Raw genomic sequence first — 9,598 nt, 5'->3', positions numbered from 1 at the left:
AGAAAACCTCATACGCCGCCTCTTGACTGTGCCCTTACCAGCCACCCTAGAGTACAGCCCAAGCTGGAAAAGCAACCACACCAGGGCAATGCTGCAAAATCTGACACAGAAAACAGGAGAGCCTTAACAAAACCAAGCATGCGTGCTGCACAAGAACAGATCAACGAACAGACCAGACCCTCAAGGCTGTGGAAAGCAGGAGTGGAAACACCCACAGTGCAGATTTCACAGCCCCCAAAGGTGACTAGCCCCTTTGCCCCAGCAGCCTCCCTGCCTGGGCAACCCACCACAGATTTGCTCAGACTCTCTGGATTCAGGCAAAGCCCGTCATCGTTGCTCTACCCATCGCAGGGGTGGAAAGCCAATGGTTCCTTTCCTCTTCAGAGGAGGTTTGTGGGGTTTTTTTTCAAGTCATATTTAAAGTTTCATCTCTCTTACTCTTCCCTACCTTGAGATAAATAGCCTCAGTCTATTCATTGCTTCCTTAGCAGTCAGCTTTTCTAGGTCTCTGCTCACGTTGGTTTATCCATACTCACTGCAATTGTTCCATCTCTTCCTGAAATATCACGTCCCGAGACACACATCTCTGCCTACAAACATAAAATTAAATACAACTTCTAAAGCATATAAAGGTTTTAAAACGTGGTTAGAATTTAAACAGTGCTCAGTGGTTTTCGGCTAAGTTACATGCCTAACTCGCTTCGAAATTTTAAAAATCCATCTTACCTCAAAACAAAGCTTTACAATGAAACTATTTAAATCAGATAAACAAGCTCCCCCCCAATTCAATTCTTTGAGATATCTGCCTTTTTAAAATATATGTAATAACACATGAGTCAGAAAACTAAGGTGTACACTTTCAGTTTGAACTTCGCAGATTTATATGCAAATCAGTTACTGGGTTTTGGGGCAATGGTAGCCATGTGCATTGCAGCTACCAGTTCACATATTATTTAAACATACTAAAATATAACTCAAATCTCACACATCTGAAGCATAATTCTCATATTTTATCAATACGGTCGCCCTTGTTATTGCACTCTTCATTTTACTATAGCTATATCTTACAAGATTTACTTTTTCTATGAGATTTTATTCTAAAGGTAGAAGAATCGCACTTGGTGCCATGTGTGTGACTGGCGCCATTGGCTTGGTGTGCAATATGGTGATTGATTTCATCTTTTGTGTACCTCTGTGTATGAATTTTCGACTTCAGATGCTGTAAAAGGAAAAGAATCATATCACTTGCAAAAGACAATCACAAATATTAATAAACAGAAATTTTTATACGCAATACTTTTCAAAGTAGTTTTGATATTTCAATCCAGACTTCCAATTATTTTCATGGCAGAAACTCCTAACATTTGAATAAATGTCTCAACTAAAAAGCATAATTTAATACACTTTTGCTCCATGACAAGGTATGATGAAGGTGTTATGATTACTTTCTGTCCCCCTTGCATAGTTTCTAAGGAAACAAGATATCACATCGAATTCTGCTTTATTGGAGACTGCACATTAAGGACTTTGCTGAAACTTAGCGTCTAAGCATCTCCAGATATCCTTCCTGCAGAATTGTAACTTTTTGGATTACAGGCTTCAAGTATAGTGGTTCACTGAGTGACAGTATGAATCTTTTTTTTTTTAACCTTCTCCTTTTTTACTTTTTTTTTTTCCTTGCTTAAAGTGATTTGGTCTGCTGCTTTGAGACTAACCTCTCAGTTCTCTTCAAGTTGATCCAAAAATCTGAGGGAAACCTATAATTCACATACCTGCATCTCCTGCATTGTGACAATAACATCTCTTACGCTCATAAACGCATCCCCCTTTAATTGTAACTGGACAAATGGATTGAAAAGACACATTTAGTAAGACGATATGCTTGGAAGAGACTTTCTGACAGTGGAAATATTTGCTTTCCAGTTCTGCCCCCTCACCATGGGAGTGGGATTTGGCCAGGTGAGGAGATGAGGCGGGTGGACTCACTCGCGCCGTCACCGTTCCCGTCCCTGACGAGGAAACTGCCGTGGGGCGTTCAAACTAGGGTCTCGCACGGGACGGTGAGCTATACGGTCAAACACCAGAGACAGTTTATGCCTGCACAGATGTATGCAATATATCCACCCGGACAAACCAATGACTTCAGTGTTAGCATTCTCATCTCTGCTACGTCAGAGGAAATTTTTCAGAGTGGCGGTCGTGACTTTATAGGAATTGTTACAAAACAGACGACACAGAGACATCTTTGATCTAGAGGATGGATCCTGTCTCCTTCTACCCAACTTCCTTGTCTTCGAGCAACACATCATTATTCAACTTTGAGCAATAACATTTAGACAGACAAATGAAATTGATTTTGACGTCTGGAGACTTTAACCTGGAGAATTTCACAGAACTTGGCCAGACGTTCCTTCCTCCACCTTCCTGCTGGGATTGACAACTATTAGTGGTTTCACTTCAGACATAAAGAAACCAAGTCCGCTTGGTCTGTAGCAGAGACGCAAATTCCAGGTATCACACAGCCCTGATCCTGAGGAAAAGCAAAGAACCCCCAAAGAAAACGAAGGAGCATACAAACACACACTTCAATGCAATTTCAATCAGGACAAGTACAATTTGGGACCACGTGTCAGATACAGGAAAAAAAAAAAAAACCAAAACACAAAACCAGACTGGAAATGAATGTACAGTCCAAGGAGGAGTAGCAAAAAGGTCTGCAAGACAAAACTGTTTCTTCTGCAGAGATGATCTGGAAACTACCAGCAGCTCATAGCATCAGCTAACAGAGTCAGCAGTATTCAAACAGGGCTGACCCAGCATCTCTTAATTTGCTTTTTTAGCCTCGCAACATCATCCAGAACTGCTGCAAAACTCAGGTTTAGTTACAACAGGCAAGAGGAGCTGACATACGGCTTCTCCTTAGTCCCAGAAAAGAGAAAGAGGGATATGTGTGTGCTCAGTATTTACTTTTGGTGTGATTACCACCGAACATGCTGAGCCTAAAAAGCTTGTATGTGGAGCCAGATTACATTAACACCCATGGCAGGTTTTTATATCGCTTTCAAATCCCACACAATCAGAGGGAAGCAAGCTAGTGCAAACCGCAGTCCAGAGGATGTACTACAGAAAGATTAAGTGTCATCTGCACGATCTACAGCCGGCCTTTCATCAGATCCACGCGTAACCCCCTGTAAAAACCCTCCAGGTGATAGCTCATACTCTCCCTTCTGTTTCCGTGCTACTGAGCATGAAAAATAGCTTCGCAGTGCGAGCTGCAACAGGCTGGCAGGGAGTGAAGAGGAAAAAGAACTAAGACTTGCAGAGGCTTCTGCGAAGTACAGGAAAACATAATAGGATCTGGTGATGTTTTCTTAAACCACATGGAGTTCTAAGTTGAGATTACTATACCAAGTCCCAGGTAGGTATTTTATTGCCTTTTATTAACTTTCCTTACCATCTGCGCTCTTGTTACCAGCTAGGCTTATGCATCCCTTTCCTTAAGTGAGCTTCAGTTCTAGAGAGAAGGTAAATTACACTTGGCTAACTCCATCTAAGACTTCATTCTTTATGCAAGGCAGGGAAGAGCAGGAGGAAGAGACTGTGTATTTAAAATATTTGATGCAAAAAAATCACATGATAGATCTACCTAGTCCCCCACCCTCTCTGGTTCTCCACACCACCACCTTTTCAAACAGACTGGTTAAGTATTGCTTAATGCATAGTAAATGTCAAACAAACAAATCAAACAGTTTGACTCTGGACCACTTCCCCTCCTCCCCCAAATAATGAAAGCTGCACATAGAGTGAATGCAGATGGGGAAAGCGATTTGAAAATACATATTTGTCCTCTTCCAAAGGATCAGTACATTTCAGTGTTTTAAAAATACGGCTGGCAACAACAGAATTTGCTGAAAAACAGATTGACTAGCAATGACCTTCTGAAAGCAAGGGTTACAGTACTGGTAATATATTAGCCAGATATACTGACTAATGAGAACAGCTTCCGTTTGGCTTGCAGCGCTATAACAAGATGTACAAACATGTGAAGTTATTGAAAACACTCAAGCGCAGAGTGGTCCCAGAGGAGGAATGGCAGAACTCAGGAAAACCCACCATATTCTGGCAGGCATATGAAAGAGTAGTATTTTATCAAAACCCCATTAAACTCCCCTTTATGTTCGTTGAATGCCTTTTCCCAACTCTGTAGACTATCAAGACAATTTCTTGCTAGGAAGAAACCCACCTGCACAGAGAAACGGTGAGACTGTCCTAACAGCTCAGCCATCGCTTGCTTATTCCACTGACTGAAGCAAGGGTTTCCGACAGCAACTACAAAAGCAGACTACGAGATGATCTTCCAGGGTTGATTTTGCTAAGGTTTTCCTGTCGACAGCTCTCTTACCCACTTCCTTCAATAATGTCTCAATTATTCCAGAAGTAATTAACTGTCATATGGATGAGTAAGTCAGACATGAAACGTGTGATTCAAAAAAGTACTTGTGTGTGAAAAACATAAAATTCCATTAAAGGATGGGCTGAACCACAACCCTAACGCCATGGTATATTCCTTAGCCCGATGTCGCACCTAGGTTTTAACTTAAGAGTTGACCAAAATAATGCTCTAAAAAGCAATCTGAAAGCCATAAAAAATTGAGACTTTACTACCTTACACCACCTGTCATCTGCCTGTGGTTTGGTTTTTTTTTAATATAGGAAGATGAGAAAAAGCATGACACCTTTTAAATGCTAAAACATAGATCAAGTTGTTATGAAGAAATAACGTTCAGGAATTCTGTTTTAGAGAAAACAGTCTTAAACTGTCTTTCACTTAAGACACAACAAAGGGGCCTTCACTTAGGCTTTTCAGAACGGCAAACTCTTGTAAAAAAATAAATCTCATTTTCAGCAGAACAATGAAGAAGAAAATTAAAATCACTAGTCACTTCAGAAAATTTTCATCACAGCTGAATGATTTGATAGTTAAAGAAGGAGCTTGCCATTTTTCCCTCAACATCCTCTATTTCTGACAGCATTAACCTTCCTTGGCATGTGCATATTTCCACAAAACCACTCTCCTTCCATTGTCCTCAGATGGCACCGTGTTCCCTGCTGCTCTTTGCTGTCATTTGCAAGAGATGTTGGTTTGTTCTAGGTGACAATAAACAAGATTGGAGCCGCCCATCTCCAGCTCGGTTGCACAGTCCAGGGTCATTATCATCTGGCACCCTAACGGTAGTCCAAATTACAGGCAAACCAATTGCAAGAGCATTATTTCTACCTCTAGGGACACTACATAATATCTGTTACTCTCTAAGCTTAATCTCTTTTGGGGTCTATGTAGATACAACAGCTGTGAATGCTCTGAATACACAATGCTTCCAAAATCAACATCAACGCATATATTAACACAAGGCAAGAGACCCGCGTTTCCTACTGCTTTATCTTCTCAGTGTAAGGCTTCGTAGTAATTTGCAAGCGAGCAGTATAGCGCAGCTATAACATCTGAGTCGCAGAGAAGTCCTCCTCCTCACATCCAATTTTCCAGTTGAGTAGACTTTGTTTCAAGAATGTCCAGTGCTGTGACAGAAGTCAATAATATTAAGAAATCCCCTCTCTTCAGTGCTCTTCTCTTTGCCTAACCCATCAGAAGGTTTAATCGAAGTTCAATTCTACTTACGGAATCTTACTTGTATTTCAGGCTTAATTACCTAAACCATCATTACCCAAGCAGGATCGACGCTCCTTCAAGAGAGCTCTCTTTGCGGTACGTGTCACCCAGGACCTCTACTTCTCCAGTGTCTCTCCCACCAGCTCACCCTCCTGCCACCCTAGAGCTCCTTCTTTCATTCAGGCAGACTGCAACACTCAGGGAAATATAAGGCAGTAAAAGTCAGTAATTCTTACCAAGATGGACTTTTAAATGAAAACTACTGCCAACAGCGGTACCGGAGAGTGATGGTACTAAAGAGTTAAGCAAATGTGTACTAATTTGTCTGGATAGTACTGGATGAACTGTGTCAATTATACAGATTTTTATTGTTTTAAAATCTAGGTCATTAAATACATATTGTGAGTATCACCTGCTAAAGTGGAAAAAATTTTAAGCCAGGTGTGATGATACCCAGAGCAACATACACCGCACAGATTATGCTCTGGTAACATGGCATTGTGTCCATGAGATGGGTTTTTACCGGTGGAAGTTTCCCAAATGTGGATAACTTCTAAGTACTTGAATCACCCACATCCTTGTTACTCGTTGCACATTACTATTGTATACAGATGTGATGTCTCTCAATTAATGCAGGTCACTTTGGAAAAATCTATCCCTTATTTTGTATAGACCAAAACATACCTCAAGACGATAGGGTGGCAAGAAAAAAAAAAACATGAGAAAATGGGCATCCCCAGCTTTGCCTGGCTCTCTTTGGAAGAAAAAGAAAATTTGAAAAGCCTCTCAATCACCATGTAAAGCAGGATTATTTTAGCATCTGCCAACTGAATCCAAGGAGAATAATTTCATTTGGGTTGTAGCTCTCACTCGTGAAAGACTAACTTCAGTTAGTTTGTTTTCCATGGGACATATCTGCTCTCACTCTGTTTCCACTGATGTTTTGAGTAGTACCCAAGTGGAAAATAGAATTAACATGTTGAGTAAGTTTTATTCCTCTTTAATTTGTTATTGCTGTCATTAAGAGTCTTTTATTTTACTTTGGCTAATTGTTACAGGAACAGCAATAGAAACGTTATAAATCCTTAAGTTGATTGTTTCATGGTATAGTTTTTTCCATGGGGCGAGTCTTTTGCATTTATCATGGAGGAGTCCAGAGAGTGCTGGAACCTAGAGGTATTAGTAAGTGAAGGAAAGTCAGTAACACTCTTGCCATTCAGAAGGGGATATAAACGAAGTTTGTTTCTATTTTGATGTATGAGAATTAGCAAAGTAGATAAAAATTCAGAACCAGTTGGTAGACATCAGGGAACAGACTGTTACTTACAGATTCATGTACTGAGTAAGCACAAGCTTTTGAAATATTCTATTAATAAAAAGTAATTTCTATGTGCATAGTACCTCACTTGCAGTAAGGTTTCTTCTTGCTCCTTCCGTCTTTGCCGCTCAACAATACCATTAAAAATACTGCTTTTAACTGTGAAGTTAATTATCTACCAATGAATTTATACAAGGTCAAAAAGTATATCAAACAGTATGTGTTTAAACTCTTTTACTAAACCTGGAAAACTGAACTGTCTTCAGGTTCCGGTCCAACTATATAAATGCAACTCAAGCTGACTGCTTTTCAAACCTATTTCATCACAGAAGCCCTTCTGCAAATTTATCTGCGGTGGTCATAATGTTAAATGCTAACTTTTCTCTATGTTTTCCCTTGCCTCCTCAAGTAATACAATATTTGTCTTTTAACTGGATCTCACTGTTTCACCAGCGTTAATATCTGCAAATACCTGTATAAACAGAATAGCGTAAAATCTCTCCGGCATTGCTTTCAAAGCTTGTATATTAAGAGATATGCCCATGATTTTGTTTTTTCAGTTGCCTTTGAAAACTCTAAAATGCTGTTGTTACGCAGTGAATCAATGCTGTAAAAGCAGTAGCAAATTGTACGCCCAAACCTGGTTTCTAAAAATAAAATCATCACTACTTCAGTCTTCGTACAAAGCTTTAGTTTCAACTCTCGATCCTCCAACTCCCCTTCCAGTAAGAGTGTGGGCTTTTCCTACTTCTTCCAGAAAGTCAGTCAGAGCTAGGCTGTGACATTCTACTAACCTTGGTAAATATACACTGCTGCAATTTTTTCTTCAAATAATTTAAACCCGGGACAGAAGATGTTGAGTCATTACTACAGGGAACTTCAGGCACTATTAAACAGATAGCAAAGAAACATCCTTGTAAGAGGAGTCTTAAAAACTTACTAGCAGCCTACCTTTTTCAGTTAGCAGCTGTATCTCCCAAACCAGCTTTCTGAATCCTCTGTAGAGCTTTATCTATTTGAAGTTGAGGCTTTGCTTTTATCTGGATCACAGAAGCTGGATCTATCTCATTCTTGCACACCCCATAGGAGAGAATTTAGAAGGTCAAACTAAGGTGCACACAGAAAAATCCTATTAGAGACCCCAGCATGATGCACACTGAAGAGACATTCAGTAATGAAGGACCAGGGGCTTCCAAGTTTGTCTTTCTTGCTTAGCTGCTCTCTGATGGGTAGAGCCAGGAAGGTAGTTTTACAGCTTAGCTAGCTAAACATTTAAAAGCACTGCAGAAGACAAGGAAGATTAAATAAGCAACAGATCATAAAAAGGTGAAAATCCCTGTAGATTAGCATCTAAATTAGAAGTGGAGCTGTGAGCATCCGTACTCTTTTCAGCTGGGGTTATTTATCTTCAAGTACATAGACTTCGGGCACAGATTTGCAAGCAGAAGGTATGCCAACCTTCAGTTTTATCTGAATATTAAAAGAACTTTTATGAATCACTAGTCAACCTTAGCACCTCTGACCTTGGGCTAAGTATAATTTAAATTACTTAAGCATGAATAAAGATTGATAATTGATAGTTGAGAATATTCCTTGTGAAAAAGGTTAAATATTGGATTAAACATTAAAAACTTCTGTACATTCAGTGTTCTTCAGAACTCCTGAACTTAATTATTAAGGACGATAAAAACATACTCTCTGCGCCCCCCCCCCCCCACTAATTCATAGCCAAACCATTACTTTTTCAAAATTATTTCCCATTCAACAGAGTAAGTGTAGAAATAATGATGGGATATTAAGTATCACAATCATAGTAATTAATCCACAAGTGTATTTTTCTGGAAAAATTCCATTTAACTACAAAACATTCAGTAAATACAATACGCACTTATAAACAGTATCATTAGTATATGGTATTTTGGAAATGCATGGTGCAAACTGGAAAATGTCAGTATGCCTCTGGTACGGGTGCGTATATGAGCATATATTGCTGTCTAATACGAGTATAAATACTGGAGGCATACACATATACACACTTCCATGACGCTGCTAATACCTGCCATGCAGGTTCCTTAGTTTTGCAAATGAAGAATCTTTCCCATTAAATGTATAGTTGCCACCTACAACTTGGGGCAGGCAAAATTCTACCCTCTTGGAAAACAGACACGCTATTACCATCAGGTATTCGTTTGCCCTTTACTGTGTGCAAATTTCACAAAATGGATTTATAAAGAGAATTAAGGGTCCTAAGTACTGCTGATGCCAAAGAAAAGGCCTTTTTCTTTATGCACGTGAAATTACACACCTTAAGCAAGGTATCATAATATCATCTCACACTACTTCACGCATCTGACCATTGACCTGAAATTACCAACCTTTGTGTTCATTTTTTCTTGATATCCTCCTAGATACACATCATAGACCGAATCAGATTTTTTCACATGCTTTAGCAGCTCTCCGTTAGCAACAACAACTAATTCGTATGTTTTGAGGCCCGTAACAACCCCCTGTCTGTACCTGTCTTATTGCAACCGCATCCTCTTTCTGCCATGCCTGCAAATCAAGCACATTCTGGGCAGTGCTGATTGCTGAAGCAAAGCTTAAACTTTTAC

This window comes from Haliaeetus leucocephalus, unplaced genomic scaffold (genome assembly GCF_000737465.1).
Source record: "Haliaeetus leucocephalus isolate CR32 unplaced genomic scaffold, Haliaeetus_leucocephalus-4.0 Scaffold173, whole genome shotgun sequence".
Lineage (NCBI taxonomy): Eukaryota > Metazoa > Chordata > Aves > Accipitriformes > Accipitridae > Haliaeetus > Haliaeetus leucocephalus.
The sequence above is the reverse complement of the archived record's forward strand: the minus strand, read 5'-3'. Positions refer to the sequence as shown.